This window comes from Phycodurus eques, chromosome 8, assembly GCF_024500275.1.
Source record: "Phycodurus eques isolate BA_2022a chromosome 8, UOR_Pequ_1.1, whole genome shotgun sequence".
Lineage (NCBI taxonomy): Eukaryota > Metazoa > Chordata > Actinopteri > Syngnathiformes > Syngnathidae > Phycodurus > Phycodurus eques.
In genome coordinates, this window is record NC_084532.1 from 27,771,025 (window position 1) to 27,794,528 (window position 23,504).

Sequence of the window (23,504 nt, forward strand, 5' to 3'; positions counted from 1 at the left end):
ATAATTTTGTCCATATTTATTTTTTAGTAAACTCACAAAAAAATAATATAAACACGTGGGTTTTATAGTAATTAAAGCACATTTTTAGCTTCATGTCCTACTAAATACACTAGAGGACACCAACAAAAACCTTTTGACATTTCTTCTTCTTCAATATAAACATTATTACACATTAGTATTTTTTTCACCACAATATTTCTTTCCGCTATAAAATTACTAAATGGGTCAAATTAATGGGTTTCGCCCAGGAACCGTATATGGCCAGCGGAACCCATCTTTCACACGGACATTTATTGCAGACGGACGCAGTGTTGGGCCAGTGACAAACTTCGCCAAAATCAATAAAGGAGCCTGTGTAAGTGATTTTAAGACACTTTTTAGATGTGTAATGTACATGTAACCTGATGAATATAAGTGTACTGAAAAAGGTAGTTAGCGTTTTTGGTAATCACTAGCGCACTAACCCTAATTGCGATTGCTAACGCTTTAGCATCTGGCATTTTGCCGACTCATATTCTGTACACAAAAACCATACACTCAGTACCAACATTTGCAGTTTTAGGATTGAAGTCCATCTCTCATAAATGGGAATAAAATGTATGTTAGTAGTAAAGTTGTAATAAAGTTTTTTGTAATAGTGTTTGGCGGGGGGGGGGGGATTATAATTTTATTACTCGATCAATAATTAATAGGAGAATTGATTCTAAAAAGACTTGATAGTGACAGCCCCGGAATCGAGGCTCATTCATTTCATGTCCCCGCCACCAGTTGAGTGATCATTTTTATTAGTAAACTCACAAATAAATTATTTTAATATACTGCATATGGATTTTCTACTAATTTAAGCTATTTTTTTAGTTTTATATCCTACTGAATGCACTCTAATACGCGAAGAAGGATTTTTTTTTTCTTTCGCTGTAAAAATAATAAGCAGGTTTGGGTTAAGGGATCTGTTTTTCCCCACGACTTTCTTTCGTAAATTCACCAAAATCATCCTAAAAATATGTGGGTTTTCTATGAACTAAAGCCCAATTTTTGGTTGATCTCCTCCGAAATGCGCTCGAAACTACAGCACAGTCAAGAAAGCTTGTGGAAATCATGTCGGCGCTCCAATTAAAGACGGCCATGAGCTGTTGTGCGGTGCAACGAGGGACACGCTGGCGAGAAGGAAACAACTTAATCTCGCAGCAATATCCTGTTGTGTTTCATGCCTAATTCACTTGTTGTTTTTACGTTATTGCATTTTTTTTCTGCCCCCCTTCATGTCTACATAAATATTAAAAAGAGATCATCATAGCCCTGACATTGTCCCAGACTTTGATATTGTTCTTCTTCTCTCTAAAGCTGACCTTTGGAGCCCCACAAAAAAAACAAAAAAACTTCTTAAACCACACAATGTGAAATGGACACACAAGTTTCACATGGATTTGATTTACAGTGCCTGCAGTTTATTTGCCTTGTCAAAACAAAATAATGTGCTTTGAGTGTTATTAGGGAACATTTTGGTATGGTGTGATGGATCGGTTCGTCGGTTTTGGGGCATGGAAACAAGATCTGTTAAGCAGCTGTTTTTACATTTACTTCAACTTAGTATTTTCTAAAACAAAGGTACAGGATGACAGACGATGGGATGCAATGATAATATTTTACTCGGACAGTTTGGTCTTGGATTCAGTATTGAAGGCCTCGTTGGACATTTTGGCTCAGGAGGCAAAATGTCAAAATGTTCCTGTGTCCAAATAATGGTTTCTCCCAATGTAATCAATCCAGTAAGTTGTTGGTCTCATCTCATAATCATAATTATGTTTTACGTTTGAGTAGCATGCCTTTTAATTGAGTGATGTTAATCAGCAAATCACTCAACCCCAAAATAATTACAGTTCAGTGACATGTTATTTAAAGGAATGCTGTGAACTTTATTTTCAGCAGATGTAGTTAGAGTGATGTGTTACATAATACGGTGTCCCCCCGCCCCTGCAATTTGGCAGTTCATTTTTGGCGCCCCCCCCCCCCCCCCCCCCCCCACTATATCGCAGCTATTTAAGCGATCCCTTTTTTTAAATGGCTTTTTACAGTACACAAAGTCTCAATGAAGAGTTTTGCGCCTCGTCGTGTCGCAACATGCCAGGCAGCCCTGAGGTCTACTGGAAGACATGCGGCGTAATTAACAGCAAGAAAACGAGGCAGTGTCGATCCCCAACTCATCTTGAGTAATAGTCATTGTTCCCAAAGTGCAGAGAAAATGTTCAAGTATGCCTGTGCGTATTGCTGTATGCTTTATGCAATACATTCACGCCTGTTTTGAGGTTCCCGCCACCCCCAATATGTTGGATTTCGTGAAGATTGAGGATACATTTTCATTATATGTACTTCAGCTATTTCACTTTAGTAATAGTGTCCAAATATGTATAGATTTGTTTTAATTGCTCATATTGCGATTTCATAGATTATCCAAGAAAAACACTCAAATGCAACAATTACTCACAAAACCACAGAACACCTAAACATGTTTAAATGACGGTCAAATCATTATAATGCAGTTAACATTGTATTCAATTCAGTCGTACAATTTCTATCATGCAGTTAAAATGCATATACTGTACTGTTTAGTAGAATATCCAAAGAATACTAAAACACTGAAAATAGCAGAAAACGCAAAATGTTTTGGGTTTGTGAAAGAGCCATCGGTTTATTCCCCATTCAACAATAAAAAAACACTTTGTGTGTGTGTGTGTGTGTGTGTGTGTGGAACCGTTATATAAGTTTGGTCCCTCAAGTGATGTTTTAAAGGGTGCTTCCAATATAACATAACGTGTGTGTGTTGGGGGGTTAAATAATGGTGACATTCAGACGTTTGGTACCAGGAAAACCTAAAAACCATTTGGTGTGTTTAATGGTAATTTTGTATTGGCAATTCCCCTAATTGTGAATCCGCTGAAAACGATCACACGGATTCACGTGTGTGAAAAGGCCTTTAAGCGTAAGCTGCACGTTTATGTCTGCTCCATTGGCACACATACCTAAAAAGCAGCTAATCAAGCCCGTTTACTTCTGCACATGAAGGCCATGTGCCTCCCCCCCCCGCCCCCCTCCCACTTTTAAGCAATGCCAGAACGATCATAGCCAGACATCGGGCTGACAAATGAGTTCAACAGGTAGCTGGATAGTTCGAATTTACATTATCTGCACACACGAACATCATCTCCTCCTCCAGCTTTTGCTCTTCTTCTTGTTTCCTCCCCATGCCGACCCTCTTGGTTGTCATGCTTAAGGGTAACACAACACTGTCCGTGTTAGTGTGACGAAACCGCTGGCGGCGGGTGAAACGCGACCGACGTTTTGGCAAACAAAAACACCAGCGCTGGACGGACGGATCTTGCTTGCTTTTTTCCTCGTCGAGGGGACCGCGGCCAACTTCATGTCAGGGCAGAAAAGTTTCCCAGTCAATCTTTTGCATTCATGTCATCCAACACTCTGCATCCTTCCAAAAGCACCCCCCAGTTCCCCCACCACCCTCCGCCCCGCCAAAACACTTGCTGCATCTGCGCAGCTACAAGGTGCACACAAGTAACATAAGACCAAGATAACTCATTTCAAAACTTTTTCCACCGTTAAGATGACCTATAACTGGTGCAAGTCAATTGAAAAAAAAAGAGAAAATGTCAGGAAAAGCCTACTAGAACACCTGAAATGTGTTTTTGGTTAATCAGCGGCACTTTGAATAATGGCAGGTTGAACAATGAGCAATGAGTTTGAATGTGAACACAGCCCACATCCCAGTTATAAGAGGGTGCGCACACTTGTGCAACCACATTTGCTCAGTCGTTCATATTTATTTTCCCTGTTGTTTTTTTTCAACTGAGTTGTACAGGTTGGCGTTCACATTAATTTTGTAAAACGTTTTAAATTATCTATCTTGGTTACATTTTTTACATTCAATTTTTTCATTGCATCTTCCGCTTGAATAAAGAAAAAACTCCTCTCCAAAAACATAACATTTTATGAAGAAAACAAACTGAAGGTAGCTGGTGACATGGCATCTGTAAAGCTGACTTAACAGTAGCAGAGTTTAAACTTAAAAAAAGAATTAGGACGCTGTAGACAGATGATTATTTAGAAACAAATTCTTTACAAATATATACACAATCGTATTTAGTAGTGCCATATAAAAATACGATTGTAAACATAAACGCCAGCTGCTACTCTCTGCAATCGAGCGTTTGATGATGCAGAGTTCCAGTGCAGCCCTTTGGATGCACTTTTTGGGCAAACCCCTGCTCTAAGACATATAACATATGTAAAATATAGAGCAGCACTCCCATGTTTTCAAAAACTCACATGACATGACATGAAACATATTGTGGCTAGCGCTCCACACGCACATATAACATTCTTAATCTAACATCAAATATTGTGCAACTCTCCAATTTAAGATGCAAAAGGTCAAACAACTCCAGCTACCTCGCTTTCAACCCGGTAAGCAGGTATCAAAGCGTTGCAGGGTTTTCTACGGCGCTGTACACCTTAATTACATTTGCCTGGAATGCAATATTTGGAGTTTGCCTATTTCCTCAACATTTAATCACCGCCTCGTGTCTGAAACCCGAAGAGCCGCCCCGCCGTCCTCGCTCACGGATCCCTTATACATTGCGCATAGATTGTGTCATAATCGCGTCCCATCCAAAAGTGTAATGAGTTTAACCTCTCTCCTGAGCCAGATCAGTTTACTGATACTTCGGAGATATAAAGGCGGGTGCGTGTACGTGTGTTTGTTTGACGGGTTCCAGTTGATGTAGCAACGAGGGGACAACTGAAGGACCTCCTTTAGGACTCGGTTTTAGCGCCCCTGTCGGCCGTATGCCGTCATGGATCGTGTACGTTGTTATGGAGTAGAATTATAATACATGATAAGAAATCGAAATCATGTACTGTACTTGTCTTGTGCAATAATGAATACAATTATATTAAAAACATTTCATTTGGATTTGATTAGTCTTAAACAATCTGCTGTTACACTTCCATAAAGTAGTAGTTAAGTTAGTTGATTTACAGCTAAACTAATGAGCTAACGTTCTAAACTACGAAGGACTAGCATGCTAGCGTGGTGCTAGCATCCGTATTCGCGTAATCAAAGCTGTCGACTCTTTCGGGTTAAAAGAGAGGGCCTTATGCATACGTTACGCTGTATGCATTGTATGGTGCGAGTACAACAGAATTGGGGATTTTTTCTTTGGAGTGTTTGTAGCCTTCTTGCGTCCATGCTCGCTAACCCCCGAGCGAGCAGCACGCGCAGGCGAGAAATGGAGCCAATAGGCTCCATGTGACGAGTTGCTTCTGCGCTAAATAAACACCAGAGGCGAACGGCTGCCCTTACGTAGCGAAAGACGTGTGTTTAAAGTGTCAAGTTAAAATGACGCACACGCGGGGTTCTACGGTTCATACGCCGAGGTTAATTTCAATGTTTAAGAGGAGACGTGACGGCTTAAATAAACACTAGTGGTGCATTTTATTCCTGGTGATGTCATCTGAAAGAATATGAGGGCGACTCATCAGGCATTATCCATGACAAGTGATTAGGCGTGCACGGAGTGCGGCTTTTGTAACATTTTTGAAGCATTAGCCCGGATGTTGCACACTCAACTTGAATGGATTTCCCAGACCAGGCATGTACAATTAGAAGAAAAAAAACATTCCAAATATGGGCAATTCAGTCATAAGGCAGCATCCACAATCAGAAGAGGGGAAAAAGTGCTCACACTCTGTACGCCTACTTGTTTTCACAAGAGTCCTCAGGAAAAAGAAATACTCAAGTAAAGTACAGACACCTAAAAAAAAAAAACGACGACTGTAGTACAGTAATCGAGTATTTATACTTTATTACTTCCAACCACAGCTGTTTGGATCAATGAAGTAATTACGTAATTCGTTTTACCATCATCACCCCAGACGGGGGAAAAAAATACAAAAAGGAAACGATCAAATTCTAGTAAGTAAAATTATTTTAATTCAGTTTAAAATATACAGATACACATGAATTTTACAGTACATTGCATAAAGAGTACCAAATGTATTGGTGGGACATTTAAGGATAGAGTACATAAAATGATGATTTCTATTCCTATTTCCCCATCTTAAGAGCAAGATCCCCTGCCTACAGGCTGACACAATCATCTCTGAGCCCTTTCACTTTCTGGTCCACTTTCAAAACATGTTTTATGTTTATTCACATTTGTTCCGCTTTGGACTCAGTTTAGCACAGAAAACGTTTGGCAGAGTTTCATTTCCAGTTGGTTCTGTTATTCGGGAAAAAGTCAAAACAAAACAAAACCCATCTGTATACTTTTGTTTTCTCTTTAACTGTTCATTTCATTGCACTTAGTCAGACAGCGACACCTCTTAGCTGTCGTTTAGATAAAAAATAAAATAAAAATCCCATCAGCAGTCAGCCGTTGCAGCGCCAAACAATTTAGCTTTGCCCATGCACGACTGAAAGAAAAGCCAGGAAATAAAGATGGAATTTAGGTCGGAAATATTACATTGTAATTTACCGTCACGCTAAAAGAATTGTGTGCGCGGGGCTGCGACTCATATTTTGTGCATGAAGACAGGGGGGGAAAAAAAATAAATAAATACATGACGGCAATAAAATTCATGAATATGAAAAGTGAAGAGTAACTGTGACGAGTGGAACCCCGGGATTGCTGCCATCGGCGAGATGGTTGATTGGCTCGGAACAAGACGCGGTTTTTGCTTTCAAACAAATTTGGCACTGAAACACGAAGCGGGAATTCGATTATTAAATATAGCAGAGAATCATACACTGAAATGATTATTGTGAGCCTCTTGATTTGGCGTGTCCGACCCAGTTTAATGAATTGCGGCTCGGCCGAGTGTCCTCACTGGTGGAAAGTGCTGGAAAGTCAGTGGTCAGAAGTAACAAAGTACACATTTCTATACTTAGGGAGATCTTTCAGGTATCTGTACTTGATTTATGTTTACTTTTTACTTTTACTCACTACATTTGAAAACTGATAACTGCACTTTCTACTCTTTGTCAAAATAGGCTCGGTAGTTTTTTCAACCTACGTAAAAAAAAAAAAAAGGGTGTAAATAGAGAAAACTCAAGTAAATCCCGGTTGAGATCTTGATGGATTGATTGAGATCTTGGGAATTATAAGATGGGAAAAACAGGGACCATAGTGACATGGAAGAACGTGAACCAGGGAGCTCCATTTCTCAAACTTCTCCGTCCAAGCTGAAAAAAAAAGAGAAAACACAGAACAGAATAGAATAGATTACAATGGCTATTACGAGGAATCAAATAGCCCGTAGAAATCTGATGAAAAATGAAGGTCGAAGCAAAAACTCTGCCTCGAAGCTTCGTAGGGATTATTTTTTCATACCAATGTTGGCATATAGTCACGCACTTCGGCGTGTAAAAATATGTTGGCGCGATGGCGACGAGCCGGGAAGAAATAATCGGTAAAAGACAGAGAATGTCCAAGATTTGGGATCATTTCCCACTTAACAAGGAAGATGAAGAGCATGCTAAACAAGACTAAAGTTATGCAGTGCAAATGTCCCACATTAAAATGTACTTTTACAGCAGAGTCAGGAATGTTTTAAAAGTAAAAATGTCTTATCGGTGGCTAACTTATATTCACATTGTTAGCAAAACTATGGGAGCGTGTTTTGACAGCATAAAAGCCTTAGCCGACGCTAGCTCGCGTTTTTTCTCTCCTCATGACGACCACAATGCAGGTTAATGAGCAGGAAATTAATGAGTGTGCAGAATTTTTGGGGGGGACCGAGTTGTCAAAACGGTTATCGTATATAATTGTAAAATTTAATTTTGACTCTTTACTCGTTAGTACATTTCAGTCTGTAGTTTTTTTGCTGTCGAGTTGAATCGGTACTTCTAAAAGTTCTACTTTTACTGGTCTTTTTCCCCCCCACACAAGAGGAGGGCACCAAACTTAAGGGGCATCGTGCCATCAGTTTTACCCCATTTGAGGACTGGTGTTCCTCCAGAGGTTTGCAAAAGCTTGCCCCCTCCCCCTTCACCGTACCTTTGGGTCCACGTCGGCTCACGATGCCACGCTGACCTGCCGTTTAATTCTACTGGCATGTTTGCTGTCTGAATAATATAATGCCTCCGGCGCAGAAGCATTTGGCTCGGCAAGTCGTCGAGCTTCTGCAATGTTTATTTGTTGTCGCGTAAGACAAGGCTAGTGTGTGTTATTGTAGGCGTGAGCTTTTACACAGCTGGGTCAACTCTTCCCTTGTCTGGACAACTGCCTTCTATTTATTTTCATGTTTCTGCAATACAAAAACAACTGGGATTGCAGCTCTGTTTTGTCTTGCAAGTGTCCCGGAACCTCCAAAGTCGAACATAATCCGGTTTGTGACTTTCATGTACGTGATGGAAGCTCGAGATGTGCATCGAGTTTCGTGGAGATTTACATGTAACTGTCTAGTCGCTAGACAGTTGGGCGGTCAAGTAGGAAAATCCGGAGTTCCCATTATGTTTCATTTCAGGTATCATTTGGACAGAACAGAGGCCATCATCATTCGATAGCTTCGCCGTTGCAGTTTTTGTCAGTCTATCATTCATTCCCTTGCTTATGGTTTGCCAATTGACATCGGGACAGCGCTGTTAAATTGCCGCCTGACAAGAAGTTTTCCTCTCCCCGACTGCAGTTGAGCGCCCGTTTGAGAAGCTTTATGGCCATCGCACTGCTCCAATGCGTCGAACAATTTACACTATCCGTGGCGAGTTTCTCAAAACCTGTTGTAGCCAACCCACGCAGCGAAAGGCCTGCTACTTAAAATAGCTTGAAGAGGGGAAAAAAAGAAAGTATATCGTGACTTTTTGACACCCTGTATATACCTTTAGCGACTTGTTTAATCAGTGGTGTGCCGTGAGATTTTTCTATCGTAAAATAGACGCCTAAATGTCGGGAACCACTTGTCCAGCGTGCAGTATTCGCAGACTATGTCACGCTACTCGGTTCGATGAGAATTGACAGAGTTTGAAAGAAATTAGATTATCGACTGCGGCACTTCCAGTCCCCTGGAAACGGCTGAACTGACTCCAGTGTGGGCGCATCACATTTCTGCAATACCAGAACAATGGGATTTCACTAGTCCTCCTCATTTTGTCCTCTGAAGTCCAACATATGGTTTGTGGAAGTGGTCATATTTCCCCCACTATTAAAGCAGCAGGCAGTGATGAAGAGGCCTTCAAAGCAAATATCTTGAGTTTGAAGGAAATTGGAGTGTCAAGTGCGGCGTAATTGCGTCTATACAATGCTGACGTTGGGTCAAGATCTGACCTTGTGGAACTGACTTACTGCATTTGAGTTTGATGTTTTATGGAAAGTCATCAAAACTTAGCTAGCCCTACTCCACCTATACGCGAATTGAAAACTTTTTTTTTCATTTAACAATGTCCAATTTGATAGCAATCTGACAAAATCTCTCGGAGTAATTTGCATTTCAGGTACCCCCTCGAAATGGCCAAGATGCCAGTCTTCCTGTGTCTTTTCAGGCATGGGTTTTTGAGACTTTTTTGTGGGTATGCTAATGATTGCCATACAGTGGGTATGGAAAGTATTCAGACCCCCTTACATTTTTCACTCTTTGTTATATTGCAGCCATTTGCTAAAATAATTTAAAGTCATTTTTTCCACATTAATGTACACACAGCACCCCATATTGACAGAAAAAAAAAACAGAATTGTTGACATTTTTGCAGATTTATTAAAAAAGAAAAACTGAAATATCACACCGCCACAAGTATTTAGACCCTTTGCTCAGTATTTAGTAGAAGCACCCTTTTGGGCTAATACAGCCATGAGTCTTTTTGGGAATGACGCAACAACTTTTTCACACCTGGATTTGGGGATCCTCAGCCATTCTTCTTTGCAGATCCTCTCCAGTTCTGTCAGGTTGGATGGCGAACGTCAGTGGACAGTCATTTTCAGGTCTTTCCAGAGATGCTCAATTGGGTTTAAGTCAGGGCTCTGGCTGAGCCATTCAAGAACAGTCTCGGAGTTGTTCTGAAGCCACTCCTTCGTTATTTTAGCCGGGTGCTTAGGGTCATTGTCTTGCTGGAAGGTGAACCTTCGGCCCAGTCTGAGGTCCTGAGCACTCTGCAGAAGGTTTTCGTCCAGGATATCCCTGTACTTGGCCGCATTCATCTTTCCTTCGATTGCAACCATTCGTCCTGACCCTGCAGCTGAAAAACCCCCCCACAGCATGATGCTGCCACCGCCATGCTTCACTGTTGGGACTGTATTGGACAGGTGATGAGCAGTGCCTGCTTTTCTCCACACGTACCGCTTAGAATTAAGGCCAAAAAGTTCTATCTTGGTCTCATCAGACCAGAGAATCTCACCATCTTGGAGTCCTTCAGGTGTTTTTTTAGCAAGCCCCATGCAGGCTTTCATGGGTCTCGCACTGAGGAGAGGCTTCTGTCGGCCACGCTGCCATAAAGCCCCGACTGGTGGAGGGCTGCAGAGATTGTTGACTTTCTAGAACTTTCTCCCATCTCCCGACTGCATCTCTGGAGCTCAGCCATAGTGATCTTTGGGTTCTTCTTTACCTCTCTCACCAAGGGTCTTCTCCCCCGATTGCTGTTTGACCGGACGGCCAGCTCTAGGAAGGGTTCTGGTCCTCCCAAACGTCTTCCATTTAAGGATTATGGAGGCCACTTTGCTCTTTGGAACCTGAAGTGGAACAGATTTTTTTTGTAACCTTGGCCAGATCTGTGCCTTGCCACTATTCTGTCTCTGAGCTCTTCAGGCAGTTCCTTTGACCTCATGATTCTCATTTGCTCTGAGATGGCAATGTGAGCTGTAAGGTCTTCTATAGACAGGGGTGTGGCTTTCCTAATCAAGTCCAATCAGTACCATCAAACACAGGTGGACTCCAATGAAGGTGTAGAACCATCTCAAGGATGACCAGAAGAAATGAGTTAAAGTTAAAACCAGAGTTAAAACCAGAGTTAAATATGAGTGTCACAGCAAAGGGTCTGAATACATATGGCTGTGTGATATTTCAGTTTTTCTTTTTTAACAAATATGCAAAAGTTTCAACCATTCCAATTTTTTCCTGTCAATATGGGGTGCTGTGTGTACATTAATGAGGGGGAAAATGAACTTAAATGGTTTTAACAAATGGCTGCAATATAACAAAGAGTGAAAAACTTAAGGGGGTCTGAATACTTTCCGTACACAATGTACCTACCAAATTTTGCGCTGCTAAGTTAAACTTGCTTCAGGGGCTGAATTTTCAAATCATTCCAGGTGGAGGGTGTCACCGATGACGAATATTTCTCTTCTCTCGTCTTCTTCTCCTAACAGTCTTTGTTGAGGCTGCTCCTTCTTTTTGGATTTGGAAAAGCACAGAAAAAATAACAGAAGGCACAAAAAGGAGCAGAGTTAATCCTGTGAAGCAGCGAACCCCTGCTAGGAGATAGGGGCCTAGCACGACCACGAATAGCGCAAATCCGCCAATAATTGATGCTCCTTACAATTGCGACGAACCCCCGTGCACAGTTTGAACATTTAATTCAGTGCTTCATTCATGTACCACTAGAGGGAGCCTGCAGGCATGCGTACCACACTTTGAGAATCACTGCTCGAACTCAATAATCAGGACAAGTATTCAAATCCTTTCCCAACACTTCCACAATGCACCAAAAAAAAAAGAGCTTCTGGAAATGTACTTTGGAATTTGTGTATACATTCTGTGGCTTTTTTCTTTTTTTGTTAGGAGAGCACGGATGGTTAATGTCAGGGTTTCATGTCAAAGCAAAGGGGCATCTTTCCAAAGTTGTGGTGATGCCCCAAGAAGCCAACGTCTCCACTGCCAGCCGCCGCAAAATGAAATGCTGTCATGAGAAATGTCGTGTTTGAGTGACTTGTTTGATAGTTGGCAAAGCATGGTGGGTTGGGGGAGACAAAAAAAAAACGCAAGAATTAACTTTTGTTAAGGTGTATTTTTTCGTTAAAAAAAAAATAATCACAAAAAGCATTGTAGTGCATATGAAATAAGTGTAAAAAAAATAAAAAAATAGCTTGAGAGCAGAATGGTGTGGTAAGGATGTTGGTGAAGATCCAACATAAAGCACAAGCCAGTCATCGCATTGAATTATACTGGATTAGGGGTTGTCTAGGCTCACAAAAGAGTCGTAAAGTGGATCTGTCAAATATGGCGTTGGTGTCCGTCAGTGTGCATTCAGTTGGGCCGCAGGAAGGAGAAGAAAGCAAGAGAAAGACGAGAGGACGCAGGTGTGAAAGAAACGTGCCAGAAAGCAAGAGTGTCTGTCGGAGGCGACGGCGCAGCTCAAACGGGATCCCGCGTCCGCTGCCAGTAACATCAGACGCCGTTTGGCGTTTTCGTTGCGTAAGGGCCCCGGGCCGTCGTTTTCATGGCCGGTTTGGATTTCGTGAACGGGTGCATAATTAATGGCTCGTGGCTAGCTAATGTGGCAGTGGAAGCATTGTGTTGCACTCTAATTAGGCCGTTAAACGTGGATACGGTTGCTTGGTGAGGCTACGCAAACTGTCACGGCACAGAAAGATTGATGCTATTCAGTGAAATGAAAAGCTGCACAATAATAAATATGATATATATGTATATATTTGGGTGTGTAAGAAAAAAATTTTCTTCAAGATAGCCCTACTGTAAGCTAAACAGTCACTTTCTGTCCACCTTTTCTTTTTTTTTTTTTTAAATGTTTGAGTGCAGATTTAAAAGCCTTTTACTGCTATTCAACAGATATTTGAATACAAACGACGGTGCAACACACAACAAAAAATATAGCAAAAACTGTTTCAATCTTAAGTACAATATTACAGTGCTATTTTCCTTAATAAGCAGCACATTAAAAAAAAAAAAATTATTGGAAGGCGAGAAAATATGAATGGCATTTCAGTTGAATTCAGTTAATTCAATTTACTTATTTTTTTTTTATTTCATGCGAGGGAATGTCAGACTCGAGCAACCAAAAATAACTTCTCACGGATGTTTTCGGCGTCATCTGCTGAGTAATGCTAACCGGTCGTAATGTGAGTGACGGACGGCTCTGAAATGTGCTCCTATCAGACGCAGGACGAATTAAGGGGCAACATAAGGGGCCAATATAAGATAAATGGGGGGTCCGAATGTAAATCAAAGTCCACGAATAAAAACACTGAGCGGGAAATGAACTTAATTGGTCCCCTTTGAGAATATCAATTCGGTGACAGTTGTAACTCTCTCACTGACAAGCACTCATATGGACGCCATTATGAAGTTGACCCTAAACGTGGAGACCTGCAAAACTCACGCGCGCGCCGAGCCAAGGGAAAATTCAATATTGCACGGCCACGGACTTGGACGTGCGTTTGAAGGCGTCACGAAGGCATGAGACGTTTCCTTTTGTATGACCCCCTTTTCCCTCAACCCGGTGAACCGCTAAACCCTGGGCTGGCCAGTTTGGGAGGAAATCACATTTTAGTCGTCTAATCTGATGCAGGGCTGCGGAGCTGGTAGACATTTGTTGGAAGGCCTCGGCATCACGGTGGGTTAAGTGCTTCCATGAAGCTGTTGTGCAGCTCTGCCTGTCCTGTGTTGCCAAGCCTCCATCAGGGACATGCACATGGGAAGCATGGCAGTCAAGTACTGTGCTTAAGTAGATTTTTCAGGTGTCTCTACTTTACGTATTTATTTTTCTGATGACTTTTTACTTGCAAAAATGTCGAGAAAGTCTACTAGAACATCTGAACTTTATTAGGGGCTAACCAGAGAAACTTTAAATGGTGGCACGTCTGTGCCGACTTCCATTTAACACGAGTTTAAATGCAATTGGTTAATTCTGGGCGGCACGGTGGCCGACTGGTTAGAGCGTCAGACTCACAGTTCTGAGGACCCGGGTTCAATACCCGGTCCCGCCTGTGTGGAGTTTGCATGTTCTCCCCGTGCCTGCGTGGGTTTTCTCCGGGCACTCCGGTTTCCTCCCACATCCCAAAAACATGCATTAATTGGAGACTCTAAATTGCCCGTAGGTGTGAATGTGAGTGCGAATGGTTGTTTGTTTGTATGTGCCCTGCGATTGGCTGGCAACCAGTTCAGGGTGTACCCCGCCTCCTGCCCGATGACAGCTGGGATAGGCTCCAGCACGCCCGCGACCCTAGTGAGGAGAAGCGGCTCAGAAAATGGATGGATGGTTAATTCTGAACACAGCCACATCCTAGTGATTAAGAGGGTGTGCACACTTTTGCAACCACATTATCGCAGTTATTTTTACTTACCCTCTCGATTTTTTAAATTGGGTTTTACAAGTTCTAGGTCACATTAACGGTGGAAAAGCTAAAGTATTTTAATATCACAAAAACCTGGCATTTGAACAAGGGTGTGTAGACTTTTTATATGCGCTGTAATTGACAGTAATCATTTATTTTTATTGTTTACCTTCGTACTTATTTCAGAGTCTGTACTTTTGTACTCAAGTACAGGAGTTGAAAAGGTACTTCTAGAGCACATGCCGGGGGGCCAGATGCGGCCCGCCACATCATTTTTTGTGGCCTTCTAAAGTAAATCAAGTGTCTACTTCAAGTTTCCCGTCAAAAGGATTTGTTCTTTTAATTTTTGCAGAAAATGTGTACAAAAACTGAAAATTTGCTTCATTTTTATAGATAACAACCATTTGTTTCCCACCAAATCCCAATACATAAATAAAACAATAGTATTCATATTTGGTTGTCACTGTTCTCTATGATTTCTGATTTCAAAATGCAATTTGTTAAAAAAAAAAAAGAAAAAAGAAAAAAGAAATGTGGATACAATACGTAATAATACAAAGAGGTGATTATACGGTACATTTATATGATTACAACTCATTCACTGCCAGCCTTCCCAGTTAACATGGATATTTGACTTCTAAAGCCGTCAATGGCAGTGAATGTGCTTAGTGATCTTATATTTACAGTATATGATTTTCACAGTCAAAACGGCCATTTGAGAGGAAACCATGGCTACGACGCTCCTGTTCGAGAGTATTTTTTTCCCACGAATATCTGTGCTGCTACTTAAATACTGAGCGCACAGAGTACTTTTGCCAACTCTGTGAAAAGAGTGATACAGCTGGCCTGGCTCGTTATGTGAGCAGCCTCATTTAGTCATCATAAGAAGCGCTTCCTGTTGTGCCATCCGAATAGTTTGTAATTGCGGCCTCCGGACTATCCAGGCATGGGTGCAAAATGGCTGTTAAGAACAATTTCTTCAGTCATTTACATGAACGCTTCCTCCCACCAATTTATCGGCAGGGCTCGCACTCCCTTTCTAGTTCATCCGCATCTGGAAAACACTCCCTCCCTCGCGTTCAGTCATTCGCTATGTGTGCACTCATATCCCAGCATTCATCAATCTAGGCTGCAGAGAATGTACAGGAATGATATATACATGGGTCATTCTAGAATTGGCAAAATATTTTTGAAAGGTAGACCGTTTTTAAAAAAAATATTTTTTAATGAAAAACAGGCAACATATGTCGTGAAATTAGATTTTCCCATCTACAACCAACAATGGTGGTTGGAAAATATGAAAGATACCACTTTTTTTTTTAGGCTATTAAATTAGCGATAGAACATAATTATGAGATGGTATATAATAGCAGTGTAAGGTATAATACTAAACTTGACCTTGGTAACCCAAGCAAGATGTCTGGGGGTTTTTCTTTTCTTGAAAAGTTGTGATTTTGGAGATGCGAGGATTCCGCCTGACAGCACCGATATGTAAATTGCCCATCAAGAGAGCGGGACGAGAGAAATTAAAAAAAATAAACCATTGCAGAGGGTGCTCAAGAGCTGTTTGATATTTTAAATAATATTTATGAATCACTTTTAGTACAGCTGTAGTTACATCTTGTCTCAGGACACCTATAATTTACACAACAAGTGCACGTTTCTGAAATGTGTGCAGGGATTGTTTGAAATTTCATGGAAGGACTGTAACGACCCGTGTGTAAATTTGTCTTTGCAAATCTTTTTGATTCGAATCTTAGCAACAGCAAAGGCCAGCCGGCTAAAAGGCAGTGGAAATGATATGTGTAAACTATGTAATGTGAATGTTTTAGCCAAGCTGTGTTTAATTTGCTATCCTGACGAAGCGCATGAGAAACCTGCCTCCCTTTGGCTGTCTCATTGAATCATGTGGATATAATTTCATCCATTTACGTGTTTTCTGCTCTTTGCTGTGGTTGCCACGGGGCATTTGGAAGCGGGCAGATTAAACGCACATGTTCCTCCCCATCTGCCGCTCTCCCCTTCCGAAACAGATCCCGAAGTGTCGGCAGGTTTTTCCCTCGCAGAGAAAGACACCTTGTGATAAACCGAGACCCGTCGCGCCGTGCCCTGTTTTCGTACTTATAAGGTTATACAGACTCCTTTTTTTTTTTTTGGGGCATTGGCACTTTATAACATGTTTTATTTGGCCACTGTATTTTTTTGGCACCTGAATGTGAGCCCTTCATCATGTCTGTCAGGCATGGAAACGGGGCAGGTCGGACCTGCATGGTCAAACTAATCACAGCGGAAAGCTGATTGCTGAGGTCGCTCGGATTTTTCAGGACCCTTTCCTTATACGGAACATGAGTAATCGGGAATTTCATGCGAGTTAACAGCTGTGTGGTTCAGTCACATCTCCCAGTCATTAGTCAGAGTCCTCATCTACAATTACCAGTCATGGACGTACAGTGTTAGTGCTGGGGTGGCTATCAAAGGAGTGAGGAACTCAAAACTATCTTAAATATCAAAGAACATCGCAGAGTTGAATCTTTGATAAACCTACCTATATTAGCTTGTCTAAAAAAACAACAACAACAAAAAACTCACCTCTTCGCACTTCTCAGAGTATTTTTGTGCTTTCTGTAAAAATCTCTCCCACGAGATGTCGCCACAGCTTTATCTAAAGGGGTCAAGAGTACATTAATTAGGCCAAAGGAATTATGATGAAATGGTATCAGCATGTATGTCAGGGGAATGAGTTAAGTTTAGCCTGGGTTGTTGTGGAGGTCGCGGAGAGTCTTCGCAAGTGATAAGTTGGCGCCATGGCAGCGAGCCAGGAGGGAAGAGTGCGTAAAGGGCAGAATATGTCCGTAGGTAGGGATCATTTCACATTTAAGAAAGAAGATAACAAAATGCGTGCGTGGGTTTTCTCCGGGCACTCCGGTTTCCTCCCACATCCCAAAAACATGCATGAATTGGAGACTCTAAATTGCATGACTGTGAGTGCGAATGGTTGTTTCTTCCTATGTGCCCTGCGATTGGCTGGCAACCAGTTCAGGGTGTACCCCCGATGACAGCTGGGATAGGCTCCAGCACGCCCGCGACCCTAGTGAGGAGAAGCGGCTCAGAAAATGGATGCATGGATAACAAAGTGCCACATGTCATCTGCAAAGCAAAACTAGCTAACGAACCCCAACCGCACGTCAGTTACGACATATTGTAATTTACTGGCTCCCAAGTCACTCACCAGGCTGGGCCCCAGCTTTTAAAGCCACACACACTCAGTCACAGATGTTATAGTGTGGGACGTGAGGATGGCAACCCCGAGTGGACAAGATTAATACCTGCACCTGACATGCACATTTGGTCATTTAGTAATGCAAAATGAATTTGTATCCGATCACCCGATTAATTCAACTGAGATAATCGTCACAGTCTAAAATTATTCGATAGGCGCAGCCCTACTCCATAAAACCAATTTATTTCTTTACATTCTGCTTTATTATGTTCTATTATGTAGCTTTCTTTATATGATACGGTGCTAAAAACACAACAAATTGTAGTTTTTTTTCTGGAACGGATTAATGGCATTTCAATTAGTATCAATGCGGAATATTGATTTGACATATGACTATATTGAATTGGCCAAGGAAATAATTTAATTTGTACATTAAGGTACCACTGTGCAGCTTCTGTAACGTGCTTTTGTAATGTGTTTCTTAATAAGGAAAACAGCGACGTTAAATATTGTGCCTTATAAAAAAATATTGTCATAATAAATGCAATGTAAAGAGTGAAACAGTTTGTGCATCGCGGCTAATTCATTGTGACTGTGCGGCTCCTTCTGGCCACCTGGGGGCAGTATAATCCAGATATACAGAAAGAGACGGTCACAACTAAAGTCAGTAAGCTACAGTGATATTAATCGTTTTTCGCAGAGGATAAAGAAAATACCCCTGTGAGTATTGTGATACTGTCCATCTACGTGTGTTTCACCACTGCTTGTTCAAATATCCGTTACAGGGTTATAACACCGTTCTTTCGCTCTTCTGGCGTTCAACTGTATTTTCTAAAGTTATTTCCCTGATCTTTCATTTCTTTCCGGTGCCGTTAAAGTTCTACTCGTATAAGGCTAATCAGCTAACTGTCCCGCATGTCAGCAGGCACATTTATCTCCCCGATACCGTTCCATAATGGCCGGTTTGTTCCCATCCCCGGCAGGTTTGTAATGCGCCGCCGCACGCTCGCGTGGCTCTCGGCACGGCTTCCTTTCAGCCCCGCTTGACGCCGTTCGGCCTTCTCGCTTCCTGCCGGTTAGGAGTCGTTTCTCACGAAGGCCTCGGGCCATCGCCGCCAGTCCGTCCGTCTGTTATGATCAGCTGCCCGTCCGCCCTTGCGACCTTACTCCCCCCTCTTCAGTCATATCAAGACCCCACCGTCATCCCCGATGTTTACGGAGCGATCGAACCGAGCCCCCCCCCCCCTCCCACTCCAGACGGAGATGGAGTGCCTCCGCGGTTATCTGCCGGTTTACCTCAGCCGGAGGTCTCGGAGAGGAAAACCAAACATGTTTGAAGCAATTCTAGTGATTAGAGCTGTCTAAGCTGTTTTCACAGATAATATCCAAGTCAAGATTAATCTCGTGTCACCACGTTTCACTGTTTATGGAACGTAAAACCCGCGAGTCCATCACTTAAGCTGCAGTTGGAGTTTATTCCAAAACAGCGCATGATGTGACGTTTACCAGCGAGCGTGGTTTTGGATCCTTTTGGGACTTTTCAGAATCATTGTCAGCAATTGGTCAGTCTTGTGGAAATTCAATGCATCAGCGACTTTCGCTAATGCATTTCAATCATTTCAGTGACTGAAATTTTTTTTAAGCTTATTGCAGTGCTTGCAAGTTCTTCGAACAAATTGAAAAGAAGGGCGCGGAACCCAGTGATGGGAGATAATGAAGTTCAAATATTTCATGATTTGACTTAAGGAGATTTTTCAGGTATCTGCTCTTGAATTGATTTTTCTGAGGACTTTGTAGCTTTACAATACGTGTAGCGGCGGTTTTAATTGATTGCTTTATTTGAACATATAAACATATGAAAAGAAAGGATAGATATAAAATGAATAAAGAACATGACAGTAAATTTCATCCCTTAACACAATTATATAGTTTGAACTTATAATATCATAATAATAGGTTATTCATATGCATTACGCTGTTATATAAATGTATCTAAATAACTGACCCATATTAAGATGTACAATAATCTTTTCGCAAAGCTCAAATAATAAACCCTAATATAAAGAAACAAAAAACAGAACTTGAGCAAGGCTCTGACACAAACAAAATTTCAAGCATCCTAAGAACCCCCCCCCCCCCCCACAAAATTAACAAATTAAATAAAAAACTAAAAAAATAAAGACCCATTTTCAATTCGTGTTAAAAGCTAATACAACCAAATGTTCTAACACGTTCACCATTTCTTATCTTTGTAGCCATTTTATATATTTTTGTGGATTTCTTTATGAACATTGCAAGTGCACCACACGTTTTCTGAGAACTATGTAGTACTGAATTTATAAATATACGGTATAGCGTTAAATTGCGTTAAATTGTTTGCGTTAAATTGTTTGCAAATTGTAAAACCTGTTAGCTCGCGAGCTAGTGCCTCTTGTCACGCCGCCGAATACCTCATGACGATCCGTGGGCTATTTACCAGCCCGCAGAGGCTTTAAGCGGATATATATTTTCATGCAGGAATGTGTAGGCATAAGAAAAATTGCTAGACGAAATAGCATTTATTTATTAGCAGACACCCCCAAAGCGTTTGAGAGTGCCCAGAAAACGGTTGATTTTTCGAGATTTTAAAGCCTCATTGTATATACCTGCCAATTTATTTTTTTATTTTTTTATTTGTATTTTAATCATTGAAATTTGCCATGGTTGTTAACAACACTCTTCTCTGTGGTGTTTCAAATTTATGTTAAAAACATTTATTTTTACATTACATTGACAACATGTAGAGGATTTGAATCAGTACTTGTACTTGGTCTTTTTTGGTTTTGTTTGTATCTCTACTTCTTCTTAAGTACAGAATGTGAGTACTTTCGCCACCTCTGGCGTAACCCTGGAATTAGACACAACAAAAGCCCTCACTGTAGCATATACAGTAATTCTTCACAGCCAGTTTCTTGGCTGGTGCCTGTGCCTTGAGGCGACACCGCCAGTCGGTTTCCCAGCAGCCTGGAAAAAAAAACCTCAGCCCATCTCATCATCCGCGCTAGTCCCAAGTAATAATACGCTCCCAGCGATTAACACGTTTTCCTCCACGGAGCCCTAACTAGAATTTAGCCCTACTTTTGTTTTGCACAAAAGAAAGCATTGAAACTGTGAAATTCCCCCCCCCCCCTCAGACACATAAATGCACACATTTGGCACAGCCATGAGGGCAGTGTTTGTTTTTGTCTTTGACAGTCAGCACGGCTCGCTGATGTGTCGGAAGGGGGGTGCCGATGTCCGTCTACGCTAAGATTTGCATTAGGCTTTCACCATCGCCGTTACATCTGACATGACGGGCGGGAGTGTTGACATGCATGTTTCCACCGGGTGTGCACTCATCAAGACGTTTTCCGTCGACGTTTGCTGGTCTTTGACGTTAACATTTTGCTGATTTAAAAGTGGATCTCCCGGTTTGTTAGCTGGCAGCCGAGTGGGCAGAGTAAAATATCAATCGATTTTGTCAAATGAATATACACTCCTTATAATACGTTAGGGATAAAGTGACCTTCGAGTGAAAATTAAAAAACTTTCCAGGAATGTTCACGTCTGTGCCTTTCTGTTACTCTTCCAGTCCCTCCGTATGTCCGTTGCAACCTGCTAAGGACACTCTGTGACACGCTAAGCTCAGTCAGCCATTGCCGGGATTCAAACAGGATGTTTTCAGAGGGATGTGGCCATTCAGTTTATAGTGTCATAAGCAGGTTGAAACAGAGAGACGGGAGGAGTCACAGAAAGGCATACAAGTGGACATGCTTGGAAATGTTCACCTGTTACGATTCGGCTACTTGTTAGAAAACAGGAAATAATTCAAAATGTACTGAAACGTTAAAAGTTTAGTTTAGTCTAATGAAGCTTTACAAGTTATAATACATTTTCGGTTCTTTCTGAAATTTCACCTGAAAGCAACCAATACCCATAACTTTTTATTTATTGGTTTAAAAAAAATCTTATTTAGATATTTATTTACTGTACATAGATCTGCAAATACACCCCCCTCCTCCCCAAAAAAATTTAATACTGTTAAATTTGCATGTTACTTTTCATTTTGTTTTGTTTTTTAACTCTCAACTCCACTTAATGTTATTTCTAGAGCACGTTAAGGAAAACCACAGCTGTAACAAAGTCCTGTACATAAATACAAAATTAACATAAGACAATTAAAACAGCATCATTTGGGAATACTAACAAAAACAACATGGACATTGTCTCGAGCTGTGTTGCAATGTTTAACCTTTGTTGAATGACCGTGTTTTTGCAGCCTAATGTTTACTTTTTTTGCGGCAATGTTGCATAATGTACTTCATTGTACATTTTACGCTCAATTTCAGTTGCAAACCACAGATGAAAAAAAAAAGGTTTGCTCGATTTTCCAAAAAGACACTGCATAGCTACCAGACTGCGGGGACAATTGCAAAAGCGGCGACAGATCAGATCTGCTCACCCGAGCCGCCTCCGCCATGACGGGCTTGGGTTTCGGCGATATTAAATGGAGCGTTGGTGAATAGAACGTTCAGCCTGCGCGCTGCGTGAGTGAATGAAGACGAGCGGGGGATGAGCCTCCATGAAGTGCCGGGCCCATTAGACTGATGGTGTCACTCTCTCCTTCGCCGCAACCCGATCTGATACAGGCTTAGCTAATGACCCATGCGGGCATAATGCAAAGTGACAATTTCCGCTTCTTTTAGCCCTCCCACATGCTTTAAACGCTTTATTAAAACAGTCAAACTTGAAAAAAGAGCTTCAAGCTGTTTATTGCCATTGCCAGTTGAAGTTTACTGTTAAACATAAAACAATGACAATAACATTGTGTATTTAAAACAACCACACACTCTAACTTTGATTTAGGAAAGTCAGCTTAGCTTCATGCTAACTCACAACACAAAACGCAACAGATGAGCTAACATATAGGATGACTGTTGTTTTGTTTGAAACCCTTTAAATAAAAGATATTTGAACACAAAAAAATATATAACTCACAGGCTTATATTCTTTATCCTCTGCGAAAACCGACTAATATTACTAAAGCCCACTGAGTCACTTACAATAGTTGTGAAACTCGTCTTTGTTTTTGTCTGCATGACTGGATTGTACTGCCCCCCAGTGGCCAAGTCACACACACCAGAAAGAGCAGCAATAAATAATAAGAAAGAATTTGCGTTGGACAAACTTTTTAATTATTTACATTACATTTAATTGTTATGGCTTAGTTTTTTTAAAAATGTGTAATATTATAGCAAGCTGTTTTTGTTATTAAAAACACATTACACATTTTTTTTCAATCATTTTGTTGGGGGAGACTGGAATGGATTATAGTGGAGCCCCAGATATCGCAGTTCAGGACAGTTTTTTTCATTTGTTTTCAAATATTTACCAATATTTTAAATAAAACAAAAAAAAAAATCTGTTTTGTTTTTCCTTATTTGTTTATCCCCGCTTTTCAATTACAGTATCGTCCACTTTTATGGCATTTCCTTTTGTTTTCAATTGGGAAAGATGATTTGACAGTCTTTAACCTCTTTCTACAATTTACAATCTGAGACGGCAAACAAACGCTTCTGTAACAAATCGTAGCCACACAGTGATGGGACTTTCTGATTTCTGATTTCCATTTTAAAAATAATAGTGTTTTCAGCTTTTATGCAGTATTTATCCAAAGTGGCTACTTCAATGAGTCAAAGCTTTCAAATGCATTTTTGTTTGGAGATTGATTTCATGATATCATTTGTAACTTGAATTCTTTATTTGTTCTGTGCATTCATTTTAGAGTAAAATGAGAAATTGTAACCTTAATTATTATTATTATTATTTTAAATCATTGCGCAATACGTCCGCAAACTCCTACCTAACGACATCAACAGTGACCTACGATTAAATACCGCAAAATTGAGGACTGGTAATGATAGTGTGTCGTTATTGAGTAGTTGAAGGTAAGAAAGGTTCCACCTTGTGGTTTA

The 23,504-nt window shown here is 41.0% G+C and overlaps 1 protein-coding gene across 3 annotated transcripts in view; it reads left to right on the plus strand.

The window, feature by feature from the left end:
- Window positions 1-23,504, plus strand: part of LOC133405836 (zinc finger protein GLIS1) — a 106,629-nt gene that overhangs the window by 48,593 nt on the left and 34,532 nt on the right. The window lies entirely within an intron of this gene.